The 13,394-nt window shown below is 39.3% G+C and overlaps 1 protein-coding gene across 5 annotated transcripts in view; it reads right to left on the bottom strand.

Moving 5' to 3' along the window:
* TRAK2 (trafficking kinesin protein 2) overlaps positions 1-13,349 on the bottom strand; it is a 66,759-nt gene extending 53,410 nt beyond the window's left edge. For 2 of the 5 annotated variants that reach the window (XM_076005799.1, XM_076005800.1), the window contains exons 1-3: positions 13,071-13,349; positions 12,234-12,342; positions 6,138-6,193 (exon numbers count right to left, since the gene is read on the bottom strand). The gene's annotated coding sequence lies outside the window, so the exon portion shown is untranslated. The remainder of the gene's footprint in view (positions 1-6,137; positions 6,194-12,233; positions 12,343-13,070) is intronic. The other 3 variants (XM_076005798.1, XM_076005801.1, XM_076005797.1) reach the window with 3 other exon arrangements.
* Positions 13,350-13,394: the final 45 nt, after the last annotated feature.

A 13,394-nucleotide genomic window follows, 5' to 3' on the forward strand; every position in this document is an offset into this window, starting at 1 on the left:
TTAATATTGCAAAAGCTTTTTTTTTTTTGAGACAGAGTCTCACTTTGTTGCCCAGGCGTGGTGTCAACCTGGCTCACAGCAACCTCAATCTCCTGGGCTCAGCGATCCTACTGCCTCAGCCTCCCAAGTAGCTAGGACTACAGGCACGCACCACCATGCCCGGCTAATTTTTTGTATATATATTTTTAGTTGATCAATTAGTTTCTTTCTATTTTTGGTAGAGACGGGGTCTCGCTCAGGCTAGTTTCGAACTCCTGACCTTGAGCAATCCGCCCGCCTTGGCCTCCCAAAGTGCTAGGATTACAGGCATGAGCCACCACGCCCGGCCTGCAAAAGCTTTTTTAAGATGGGTTTTCTTACAACTTCTAAAGAACGGAGACTGAGTTTAATATGCATTATTTAAATATTAAAAGTTTGATAAAGAAAATAATTGTTACTAGTAGTATTATTATCAAACTATACCTAATAAAGTACACATTTTATCATCTTAACACCTGATAGCAGAGCTCCTCTTAGGAATGAAATATTTTTTGTTTGGGAAAATACTTGGAAAAGTCACTTAGGGTGAAAGGTGAGCCCTCACAGCATCAAAAAGAAGGTTAAGCTGCTCTGCATGAGACTAGGGGAATAAATTCTTCTTCCTGAGGGGAAGAGTGAAAACAGAGAGGTCCCATGGAGACAGCAGGAGCTCAGAGGCCACAAGAACTCCAGGAATTTACAGAAATCTTAGGATTTTGGCTTCCCCATATGAAACCTTCACATGACACTAAAGGTTCAAGCCAACTGTTTAGCTCTTGAAGGGGTCTGGACTCTTGACATTCAGCTAACATTTGAGTTACAGACAAATTAAAATATTAGTTCACAAGGGAAGTTGCTGCCACAAATTTGTAGTACAGAATATTAATAAAATATCATAGCTATATATATTTTTTTGAGACAGAGTCTCACTTTGTTGCCCAGGTTAGAATGAATGCCGTGGTGTCAACCTAGCTCACAGCAACCTCAATCTCCTGGGCTCAAGCAATCCTACTGCCTCAGCCTCCTGAGTAGCTGGGACTACAAGCATGTGCCACCATGCCTGGCTAATTTTTTCTATATATATTAGTTGGCCAATTAATTTCTTTCTATTTATAGTAGAGACGGGGTCTCGCTCTTGCTCAGGCTGGTTTGGAACTCCTGACCTTGAGCGATCCGCCTGCCTCGGCCTCCCAGAGTGCTAGGATTACAGGCGTGAGCCACTGCGCCAGGCCAGATAGGTATATTTTTAATTTTTTAAAACATACACAATTATACCCCTTTGACAATTATACCCTTTTTAAAACATACCCAATTATACCCTTTTAAAGTAATGGTTAAAAAAGGAAAAAAAAACAAAAAAAGGAAAGGTCTTTAAAAAAAAGTGATGCAGGCTAGGTGTGGTGGCTCACGCCTGTAATCCTAGCACTCTGGGAGGCCAAGTTGGGAGGATCACTTGAGGTCAAGAGTTCGAGACCAGACCAGCCTTAACAAGAGCGAGAACCCGTCTCTAAATATAGAAATAACAATAAAATAAAATAAAATAAAAACAAAAATGAGTGACGCAGAGTAAATGGAGTTATAGAGTTTGTGGATTTCCTGTTCTCTTAACCAAAATTGGGGAGAAACATCTCATGCAGAAGCATTTTATCTAATAGACTCTGTGGGTATTGAAATAAATACTATACTTCCAGATTCAAATAGGTCCTGTCTCAGTAAGTCAGAAAGCATTTTCTTTCAGTGTTGACTGGCAAAATTTAGGTACTATTAATAGTTTAAATCAAAAGACACCATCACCCGAAAACCTTGAAACACTTCACAGAAGATTAAGAAACAGACTGAACAACAGATATAATTGTGCTGGCAGATTTAAGAATATTACTGTATAATCTGCTCTTCAGGATTTATCTTTAAATCAAATAGCTAAGACTCCTTGAAACAGCACTTTCACATGGCAGAAAGGAAAATATAAATTTTAAAAACAGCAACAAGTCAAGAAGAAGTAGAAAATCTTTATTCTGATTTCTCTTTGTCCCCTCTAACAAAATGTAAATTTGCTTTGGGCAGCTTAAGATGATCCTAAATCTTTCAGTTATTTAAAAATTACACTTCTGGCCGGGCGCGGTGGCTCACGCCTGTAATCCTAGCACTCTGGGAGGCCGAGACGGGCGGATTGCTCGAGGTCAGGAGTTCAAAACCAGCCTGAGCAAGAGCAAGACCCCGTCTCTACTATAAATAGAAAGAAATTAATTGGCCAACTAATATATATATATAAAATTAGCCGGGCATGGTGGCGCATGCCTGTAGTCCCAGCTACTTGGGAGGCTGAGGCAGCAGGATTGCTTGAGCCCAGGAGTTTGAGGTTGCTGTGAGCTAGGCTGACGCCACAGCACTCACTCTAGCCTGGGCAACAAAGCGAGACTCTGTCTCAAAAAAAAAAAAAAATTACACTTCTTAAAGCCTTCAGAAGAAGTGTCCATATGATTGGTGCCAAAAGCAATACTATACGAAATATGGATCTTCAGATCAACAAAGTAATTAGTGATGACCACAAGTCTACAAAAACAAAAAAAGCAGAGAAAAAAATAAAATATAATAAAGTAACCAGTGACATCAGGACATGCAATAAAATGGGGTAGTTTAAAATGGGGGGTATGTGATGGTCATGATGGAGGAATATTACAATCATACTTATAAACATCTGTAATTCTAGATTTATTCTAGAATTATCTGCAAATCCAAGACATAACTATTTTAGTAATGTAATTCTAGGCAAGAGACTTTCTAATTATAATATGTTTAGACATAAGACTCATTATTTTTCAAAACCAGTTGTCATAACCAACTCTATGACTTCAAAAGGTTACCTTTTGCGGGAGAATTGACATGTAATGGATGATTTTGGTTTGTCAATGAAATTCAGAAACCAAATGAGAATAGACAATTTTTTGAGATATAGCTACTAGATATCTGTAACACAAGAGACAATTAGATTCTAAGTTTGAAGGCTACAGTAAATAGGTGGCTGAAAAATTTAGAAACCCTCTTCCTCCACCTGCCTTTAATGGCTAGTATCCCTAGTTCTTCAGGGTTCTCTCATGCATGGGTTCTCTCTTTTATTTCCTCAGGAATCTCACCTACTTCAAAGGCCTTAATTTCCAACTATATTTACTATCTGCCAGGCATTGTGTTAAATGCCTTCTGTATGATAATCCCTTTGTTCCTCACAACCCCAGGACATGAATGTTATTATTGCCACCATTTTATAGATAAGAAAACTGAAGCTTAGAGGTTAATTACCTTCCCCAAACTATAGTAAGAGCTAGGAATCAAACCCAAGGCTGTGTTTTTCCAAACCTGGGTCCTCTAACCTCTGAGCTCTACTGGCAAGAGACTGGAGTACGTAGACAGGGAATTTACATGTAGTTTGAAAATGCTTCAGATATAATTCTGATTAATACAATCCTATTTCTTCACTCCACCTTTTAAAAACACATACTGATTACCGAGTAAAGAAGAATAAAAAAACAAATAAACCTCCAATTTGTTCTTAAGTGGTTTATATTTGCTTTTAGAAATGAGTTATCTGTTCTACCAACACTTATTCAAAAGAAAAAAAAAATGAAATGAGTTACCTGGTCCCAAAGTTGGGTGTATTTACAATGAGGCAGAATATTCTGTGTGTTTTTATGTACATCATATGCCTCTTTAATAAGACAACTATCTGTTAAATGAATGAATCAGGCCATAGTCAAGTTACATCCTTGCAGTCCATAGTGGGGAGAAAAATGAACTACATGAGAAACATGAGACTGTTAGAGACGTTTGAGTATGTGCAGGGCTATACCAATTAAGCCCATCAGTTATACTAAAGTTGCAAACATTCCCTACAGATAGAATTGACAACCCTGTGACAAAAAACACAAAATCTTTAATACTTTTTGTTTGTTTTCCATAGTTTTCTTATTTTAAAAACATTGATGATAAAATGTTTTCTCCCTAAAGTTAAGACATGGTAATGAGGGAAGTCCACTAAACTGCTATGAGAGGGAAAAAAAAGTCCTTACATAGAAAACACTAAAAATAATCTGATGACCCAGGGTCATTACTATGCATAGCAATTACTGTATTATAATGACTACAGCGATATCCTTCAGCATTCTAAGCTTTTAAGAGGCTCTTTCTGAGTGACCTCACCAAGAAAAGGAGAGTAGAAGGCAACCCGCTCCTATCCCCACCATGACAAGAATTCTGGACCCATTCAGTTAAAGATCTCTTTCTCCTTCTCCCTACATTAAATGGTCCCAAGTTGCTAATTTGGGGGGGATTTTAAGTCCACTTCTAATTTTGTTTTCTTGCTTACTGTGAGGCTATCAACCATTACACTTTACTGTTGCTGCTGTGCCTCACCCTTTCTAACCTGCTACTGGCCAAGAAACAAGATAACCTCGTTATCAGAGAAGGCATAAGGTGTCTGAGATCCAACCCAAGGACCTGTTTTTCTGCTGGTGGCTGATTTCTCAAGTACCTCTTTCTTTCATCCCTCCAGCACCAGGGATTTAGTTGGCTTTCTTCTCTTCCTTTGACACTGTCGCCAAGTGCTTTTCTCACCTGGTGTTCTTTTTCCTAGGCTGGCTATGAATATACTCTGTCCTTTCTTTACTATCTCCCAAGAAAAGCTAAGTCCTTCTCTCTTCTTTTGTGAGAATTTTACTGTTACTCACTATAGGGAAATATAGAGTGGATTGCAAATATGGAAAAAGGGGTCTAGGAAATCTTAAAATTTATCATCATGACTTTGCTCTTAATCAGTTTTACTAAATTCCCTTTGTTGGCTGGTCCCAGAAGATGAGGTGCTCACTAGTCATTTCTTCCTCACTACACTCTGTAAAGGAAGGCATCTTATTTTCCTATGTCTAAAACCTAACAGCAAATGACACATAGTAGGCTTGCAATACATGCCAACTACTTTATAAATTCAATGATTAAAAATGTTAATACACTGAATTACAGAAGTAATTTCATGAACAAGGTTGATTATTAATCCATTTTCAGTCTAACAACTAAATGAATGCCTTGAAAAACAAAATCAAGCTAAGACTGAACATTCTAAAGAAAACATTGTATTTGCTTCATTCAAAACTCTGCATAAAAGAGTTTGGTGTTAAAAGGGTGATTTATCATTTTTATAACAATAATACAGTACCCATTTTTCCTGTAATAACTAAAAAGAACTAGTTGTCAGTCTCACAGGAAAGCTAAAACTGACTTTTTTTTTGGCTCATTGCTTAGTTTTATCACGTTCTCCACTAAGAGCACTTGCAGCTGATTATGAATGCATTTAAAATAAGCCCCACATCAAATGAGAGAGAATCAGATATCTTCATTTTAAATAAGCCTCATCTGTAGCCTTTCAATTTTGTGACTAAAAATAAAACAAAGGCAAATTCAGTGGCCTAGCCTAGTACTAACTGAGACAGATAAGAATGACTGAAAAGAAATGTTTTTTTGGTTTGTTTTTTTTTTTTTGAAAGTTGTTAAATTACTTTAGGAACAGTAGTAGCATCTCAGAGACAGATATTTTAGTTGGTTTCCAGTCTCCTCCTCCTCCGCCTCCTCCTCCTCTCCTCCAGACAGAGTGCTCTTTCTCAACCAACAAGCTTCCCTTTGTTTTGGCTTATACCACTAGCCTGAATAACCCCCTAAGCACCGGACACAATATGCCTATGGCTGAAAGCAATAAGAGCAGAGGACACAGCTTTGGTGCGATTTACAAAAGTGATGAATTTTTGAGCAGTCCATTTTCTAAGGTGACTTGCATTTTAAATATAAAGAAGCAGTTAAGTTTCTCATGAAAGGGTTACAAAACCATGTGGAATGACACTTCTGCAGATTCAGTCATCAACCACGGGCCTCACACCACAGACATGCTTTCTATTACCCTCTTAACTGCTCCTTTCTCTTTTGAGACAATTCCATACTACATCTTTCCTCACTCATCTCTGACGCCTATGCATTGTCCATTTCTCTTATTATCATTCCTCCCACTAATAAATCCATGTAATCTATAGCCAGCTTTCTATCCAAACTAAGTACAAACATAATCTCAATCATGCACTTACACATTTGTTGGTGGGAGTGTAAATTTGTGATCCTCTTAGAAAAGGAACTGGGGTGGCTGGAAGACAGAATGGGACAGAAACTTACTTTTCATCATATACCTCTCATTTTTCTACCATGTGTATATGTACACCCAGTTAAAAAGGAATGGAATTTAAGTTACTTAACAGTCTCAACTCCTGACTTCAAACCTTGCTCCACTGGTTATCCCTGTCTTCCCCAGCTTCACCTTCTTCCTAGGCTTATTCAACATGCTCAAAATTTTCCATTAAAAATAGATAAAATTTTTAAAAATCTCCCTTCCCCAAGACTTTGGATTCCCTTCTAGCTACTGCCCTCTGTCCTCACCCAAGCCTCTCCAAAGAATATTTACTCTCATTTTCTCTTTCCCATTTCATTTTTATCTCACCCCCACTACGACCAGATTTCTCCTAAAACCACTCTCCTTTTGATCATCCACAGTCACTACTAACCAATCCAAGCACACCTTCTTAATTGTTCTCCTATTTCACCTCTGGTCCACACTGTTGACTACCTCCTACTTCAGCTCTCCTTCCTTCACTCTGCCAGAGCCTTCATCTCACAATGCTCATTCTCAGATCCCTCGCTGGATCACCCAGCTCCCTTACCTTGATCCTTAAATGTTGGTGTTTTCCAGAGTTCTGATTGTGACCACATTTATTGGTTTTTTTTTCATTTATCCTTTTGCCACCCAACCACTGCTGCAGATTAAACTACCTCTTCAGTGTTAATAACTCCCAATCTGGCTCTTCAGACAGGCTTCTTCCTGAGCTCCACTTAAATTTCCCACAGGCTGATCATCATCCACTGAATACTAGAGCCCTCCCTTCGCTCATCCTGCCCCAACCAATCCATTAACAAATCCTGTAGAGTCTACTACCCATATATACCTCAAATCTACCCACTTTCTCCATCCCCTCAACCAACCTAGTTCAAACTATTATCATCTCTTGGACTATAAGCCAACTTCCTAACAGGGCTCCATGCTTACTTAATCTCTTGCTCCTCTCCATTATAAGGCAGCAAGAATAATGTTTTTAAAATTAAATTCCTTTTTAAAAAAATTCAAAGTTTCACATAATATCTAGAATAAAGTCCACACCTTTAATTACAGTCTATGAGGTCTGGCCCAGTCTGGCCCTGCCTATGTCTCCTCTCTCATCTTGCACCACTCTCCTCCTTGAGCATACTCAATCACGGGCTTTTGTCACCTCCTTTCACTTTCTCATCACACTCTCTCCTATCTCTGGGCCTTTACAACCGTTGTTCACTGTACCTGGAATACTCTTCCCTCTTGTTCTTTATATGGTAACTACTTCAAGTCATCCTAAGGAAGAAGTTACTAGTCCACTTGATCTAAGGTAGCCTCTCCTGCCCACCTTTATTCTCTAACTCAGCATCTAATTTGTTTCTTTCAAACATATATTACAATTTACTTCCTACAAGTCTTCTTGAAAGGAAAGGGAAGGTGCTATCTTCTCTCTTTCCTCTTCCTTGCAGATCAGAAGCAGAATATAGCGGCAGGAGCTCAGACAACTCAACAAATAATTGCTGCTGAAGTGAACTATTAAACTGGTGGGTGAATTCTTTCACCATTAACATGAATAATTCATCGACTTCATTGTCACACAATATAGTATAACACTCTTAAATTAGGCACTATTTTATCCTTTTTTGTGACTTGTCAAAAACCTTTCTAAAGAGAAAGAACTCAAAGTTTGGCAAATATTGACAGATAAATACAGGCAAGTTTCAAAGACCTCAATGATCTTTACAAAATGAATTAGTTCCACTTCTACACCATCAGCAGACTTTGTATGCTCATTTTCTAGTATGAATAAATCACAATGTCAGGTAGTTAAAAAGGATATTCCCAAGGTTATGTGAGTTAGTAGTAAAGGTAGGAATACAGTCAGAACATTACATATTAAGCAGCCAGTTATAAAAGAGGTGTCAATAAAATGACCTCAATTAACTGGTCAGTCAGCTGTTTATTAGTTTTCAATAAATGCTACTAGAATTAAAAATACTAAAGATAAACAGTAGTATACAAACATCTCTTGCCCAAAGGGAGGTTAAAGATTTAAGACAATCTAAGATCCAAAAGGATGTAATGATCTCCACGATCTAGATTAGATCTAATATCTAATGAGCTAAGAAATCTAAGAAACTAAGATACCACTAGATAATAAATATTTAACGAGTACTACAACAGAACTGTCCTATATAGACAGTCATTGGGAGGAGAATGCTTTTCTAGCTTAAGTGGCTTGGCTTCGCAAAGGAGGTAAGATTAAAATGGGCTTCTTAAGTTTGAAAAGATTTGTGTAGGTGAGAAGAGGGGTGTAAAGGAAAATAAAAATTTCAGCACCCCCTACCCCCAACTCCTTATGCAAAAGATAAGTAAAGGCACTTAGAAAGGACTGGCCCCACAGACCACTGATTTAGGAAAGTCCCTAGAGGCCTCCCTCAAGTAAAGAAATGCAAACTGTAACCTTAGGTAAGCAGGTTACTTCTAGCTCCTAAAACTATAAGTCCATTCTGATTCTACACTAAATGTATTGCAAGTTTATGTTCACAAGTGCAGGACAAAGATAGGATCAGACATTCTTCCACCTACACGGGGATATCTACATTATTGATGCTTCTTATTTTATGTAAAATGTAGATTGAGGAAAAACAGCTATAAGTTTTCCTGCCACTTTTCCCACCAAGCCTTCCAGAAGCACTGACTGGAAGTAAATATTGCTTCCCAACATTTTCTACTTTTCTCTAAAACACCTTTTTTAAATTTTATATTATAGTTGTTCCTCTGATGACCTATATACCCCTTACAGCAAACACTTTCAATTTATTTTTGGACTCCTCGACCTTCTTTTCACAAGTAAATATCTTGATAAATAACAATATGGCAACAGCATAGTATATGGCTAAGAACACAGACCTTGAAGACAAGCTGAGTTCGAATCTTAACTCTGCTGTTTATTACCTATATGACCTTGGACAAGTTACTTAACCTCTCTGTGCTTCAGTTTCTTTATGTATAATATGGAGATAACAGTAGGCATTTCTAAGATTGTCAAATTTGGTTTAAAACAGTGTAAGCACCATGAAAGTATCTATTAAATACATAAAATCACTCTTTAGAGTGGAAAAATACTGAATATTCTATGATAGCTGTGTAAAGCTTTATGATCTATGTAAGGAAAAGCAAAATGTCAAAAGCAAAGCTAGTCTTTAGGTATGAACAGCCATATACAATTTTTTTCCTAAATCTTCTTATGTATGCCCTAAGGATTAGCTGTGCCCTTTATAGTCTTCCTGATCTTAACAATGGTTCTGTTTTAGTTTGACATTTCAATATTGTGAGAAAATCTTTAGTTCAGCTTCCTAAACAGCCACCTAATTGGTCTCCTTGCCTTTAATCTACCCTCCACAAGTCTCAGCATAGTCTTTCTAAAATGCAAATCTAATGTTTTTCCACTACTACAAACCTGTTCCATTCCAGCTTCCTTAGGATAAAGTTTATTTTATTTATTTATTTTTTGAGACAAGAGTCTCACTCTGTTCCCAGGGCTAGAACGCCGTGGTGTCAGCCTAGCTCACAGCAACCTCAAACTCCTGGGCTCAAGAAATCCTCCTGCCTCAGTCTCCAGAGCAGCTCGTACTACTGGTGAGCACTACCACGCCCAGCTAATTTTTTCTATTTTTAGTAGAGATGGGATCTTGCTCTTGCTCTGGCTAGTCTCAAACTACTGACCTCAAGCGATCCTCCCCTCCCGCCTTGGCCTCCCAGAGTGCTTGGACTGTTTACAGGCATGAGCCACCTCGTCCAGCCAGGATAAAGTTTAAAACCCTTAGCATTCATATAAAATCTTCCTAATTTGGCCTCAGCCTAGTCTCCAGCTTCATTCTGCAACACTTCTCTCCATGAAACCTAAATCACCTGCCACAGCTGAAAGGCTTTTTGTATGTCATTCCTTTTGCCTAGAATAGCTGCTTATAAGTTTACTAAGGCTTCCATACAAAATAACACAGACTGGGTGGCTTAAACAACAGAATTTTATTTTCTTACAATTCTGGAGGCTAGAAGTCCAAGATGAAGGTGTTAGCAGGTTTAGTTTCTCCTAGGCCTTTCTCCTTGGCCTCCTTGATAAATCCTCACATGTTCTTTCCTCTGTATGTGCATCTCTGGTGACTCTCCTTGTGTCCAAATTTCCTCTTCTTACAAGGACACCTGTCAGACTGGATTAGGGCCCACCCTAATGGTCTCAACTTAATAACCCCCAAAGTCCTATTTCTAAAGACAGTCACATTCTGAGGTTATGGGAGTTAGGGATTCAACATAAGAATTTTAGGAAGACACAATTCAGTCCATAACAACTCCTTCCCCTTTTCTCTGCTCAGGCTAATTCCCATTTGTTTTTCCAAGACTGGCCCAAGCCTTTCCACTCCAGGCTGATCTCAGTGCCCTTTCTCTGTGCTCCTACAATACTTCTACACTGCTCTCTGCATGCTGCTATCCTATTGCTCAACATACCATCAGAATTGTCCCTTTCCCTCTTCAGACTGTATTCCTTAGAGCAAAGACTATATCCCTAGCATTAGCACACAGTGTTTGGCCCACAGAAGGTATTTAATAAAGATTTGATTATTGAGGGGAAGTGAAGGAAAGAACATACACCTTGAAGTAAGATAAGCAGGGTTCAAATCCTGGCTCCACCATTTACTTATCTTGTGACTGGACACTAAACGCTGAACTTCCATTCTAAACAAGACAGTTAAATGACAAAGATAAATGACCTAATTATAATAAAAGCCCCCAGTTGTAGGATTGGTAGACAGCAGGTGCTCAATAAATTGGGTGATGTAATTGCCTAAAAAAAAAAAAATAAATTGGGTGAAGGGTGAAGATTCTGATCTTGCCTAGTTTGATATCCAGTTCTACCCACTTAGTAGCTAAATGACCTTGAGTATGTTTACTACCCTCTCTTTGCTTTAATTGCCTATCTATAAAAACACCTCATAGTGTTGTGAGGATAAGTTAACATAGGCAAAACATTTAGATGAGTACCTAGAACACGGTATTATATAAATGTATTCTATTATAAGAAAACTGCAGGTCTGAACAGATATGACTGTAAAGCATGAATAATTTAGTTCCTTTAATTACTAAGTCATTTAAATGTAACTATTACCTTAATGTCTCAGATTATTTACCAACTAACCAGGATGGTAACTAAAAAGGTTCAAAAACTGGTACAGATGATGTAATCAGAGCTCAAAATAAACATGGATAATGTATTATCATCTGTCTCATTCCTTATATTGATGTTTAACATATTTTGGTCACTGAACTAAAATTTTTAAGAAACTAGTTTTTCTACTTTGTGAATATAGATGTTAACCATTTGCAGTATAGAATAACAATCATTGGCTCATCATATTTTCAACTGCAGACTCACAAAATCTGTGAACTGGAAAAGACTCTTGTGATGAAAGTCCAATCGTATCATTTCTTACATAAGTAAACTGAGATGGATTTTGGAATGGGCTTTTAAGGTCTTGCTGAGCAGCTCTGTGAGGGATGAGAACTGTAGAGAGAACAACTGGTTCAAAAGCACTAAAGCAGGGGTTCAGGACTTATTCTACATGCTCAAAGTGTGTTGGAACCAGTCTTCAGAAGTAACACTGCCAAAGCCTTTTTAACCATTCGACCCTCAACATCTGTAATTTCTGAAGCAAGTATGTTACCTGACCTATAACTTGGAAGCAAGGCAGATCTAGATTTAAATTCCCACTTGTTACATAAGCCTCAGGTTACTGCAACAGGTTTGCTAAAGAGATTAAGTGAGGCTAATGTATGTAGAGCTGGAATGCCTAGCAGATTGCAAATATTCAAATGTGGGTTCTTTCTGACCTCTTCCATTATATGAATAAAAGTCTGCAAGATAACAAAACACTGCCTTTCACATAGTATGTGCTTGCTGACTTATTGGACATCACTTGATTTTAAAAATAGGAAGCTGGAATAACTGCTGCGATGATAAAATATTTTCATCGCTGCCCTTTCTCACCACCAGAAGTCCTTCACAATTTGTTTTGAAGTGTCACGTCACCACCATTAACATGCTATTTGGAGATCACTGTCGCTCAGACTTCCAATTCAACAGCAAAGATTTCAGTCTGGGAAAAAGCAAATAGAACAAGAACTGGGAGAATTCACTGCATTTTGTTTCTATGGTCCATTCCAGCTTGATGAATTTCCGGTAAAAAGTTACTTTTTTTTTTCCGGTGCAGAAACAGCAGGTTTAAGTAAATGGTGCATGAGCAAATAAGTTTACCCCTATTGTTATACCCAGAAAATGTTTAAATTGTTTAGGAGGTTATTTTATGCTGGTACTATAAAGGACATCTGCCAATATCCATTATTCACGCTTCAAACTAAAGTCAACCATTTTTCCTTTGAAAGATATGTGGTGTCTGGCTCAAAATCAATTCCAAGGAAAGCCCAACTCGATTCAACACAGAAAGAGCTCTCTCCTCCCGGTTACATTACAGATGGCGACCGAGGCTTAAGGATTAATGCCCAGACACTAAAGCCACTCATCCTAAAAGATGGGGCTCCAGATGGATGCTGTCCCGCAGAGGATGAGAGGCTGCCACTTCTCAGAGGTACAGCTGGGGTGAATCCCGAGGCCAGAGCCCAGCGCCCATCACTTTGCACCCACACTTGGGAAACCCACTTCTGACGACGAGGCGAAGATCCAGCCCTCCAGTACCCAGCCTCGGGCTCTGTCTGCTGTCGGCGCGTGGCCTCCGGGGATCGGAGGAGCGCGGGGCGGGGAGCCTCCTCCGCCTTCAGGGGAAGTTGGCAAGGGCAAGTTCGAGTCGTGCGCTGGAAGGTTACTCACCCGAATGGCCTGGCGTCCTCCGTCGTCCGCCAGCGCTCCTTCGGAGAGAAGGCTCTAGAGCGGCGGCAGCCTGAGAGCAGCAGCCAAAGCTGCCGCCGCTGCCAGTAACCGCCCGGGCGTGGCAGGGACAGCCGGCCGACTTCACAACATCATCATCTGGCGACCTCAGTTCTGCAGTGACGCCAGGCCAATGGCAGCCCCAGCAAAGCCGGGGAGGCTCGAAAGAAACCCACTCTCCCGACAGCCTCCTCGGCCTCAGCGCACAACCTGCCGGGACTTGTGGTTTCCGACCGCCCCGCCCCCAAGCTCGAAGGCCCCGCCTTC

The sequence above is a fragment of the Microcebus murinus genome, chromosome 8, assembly GCF_040939455.1.
Source record: "Microcebus murinus isolate Inina chromosome 8, M.murinus_Inina_mat1.0, whole genome shotgun sequence".
Lineage (NCBI taxonomy): Eukaryota > Metazoa > Chordata > Mammalia > Primates > Cheirogaleidae > Microcebus > Microcebus murinus.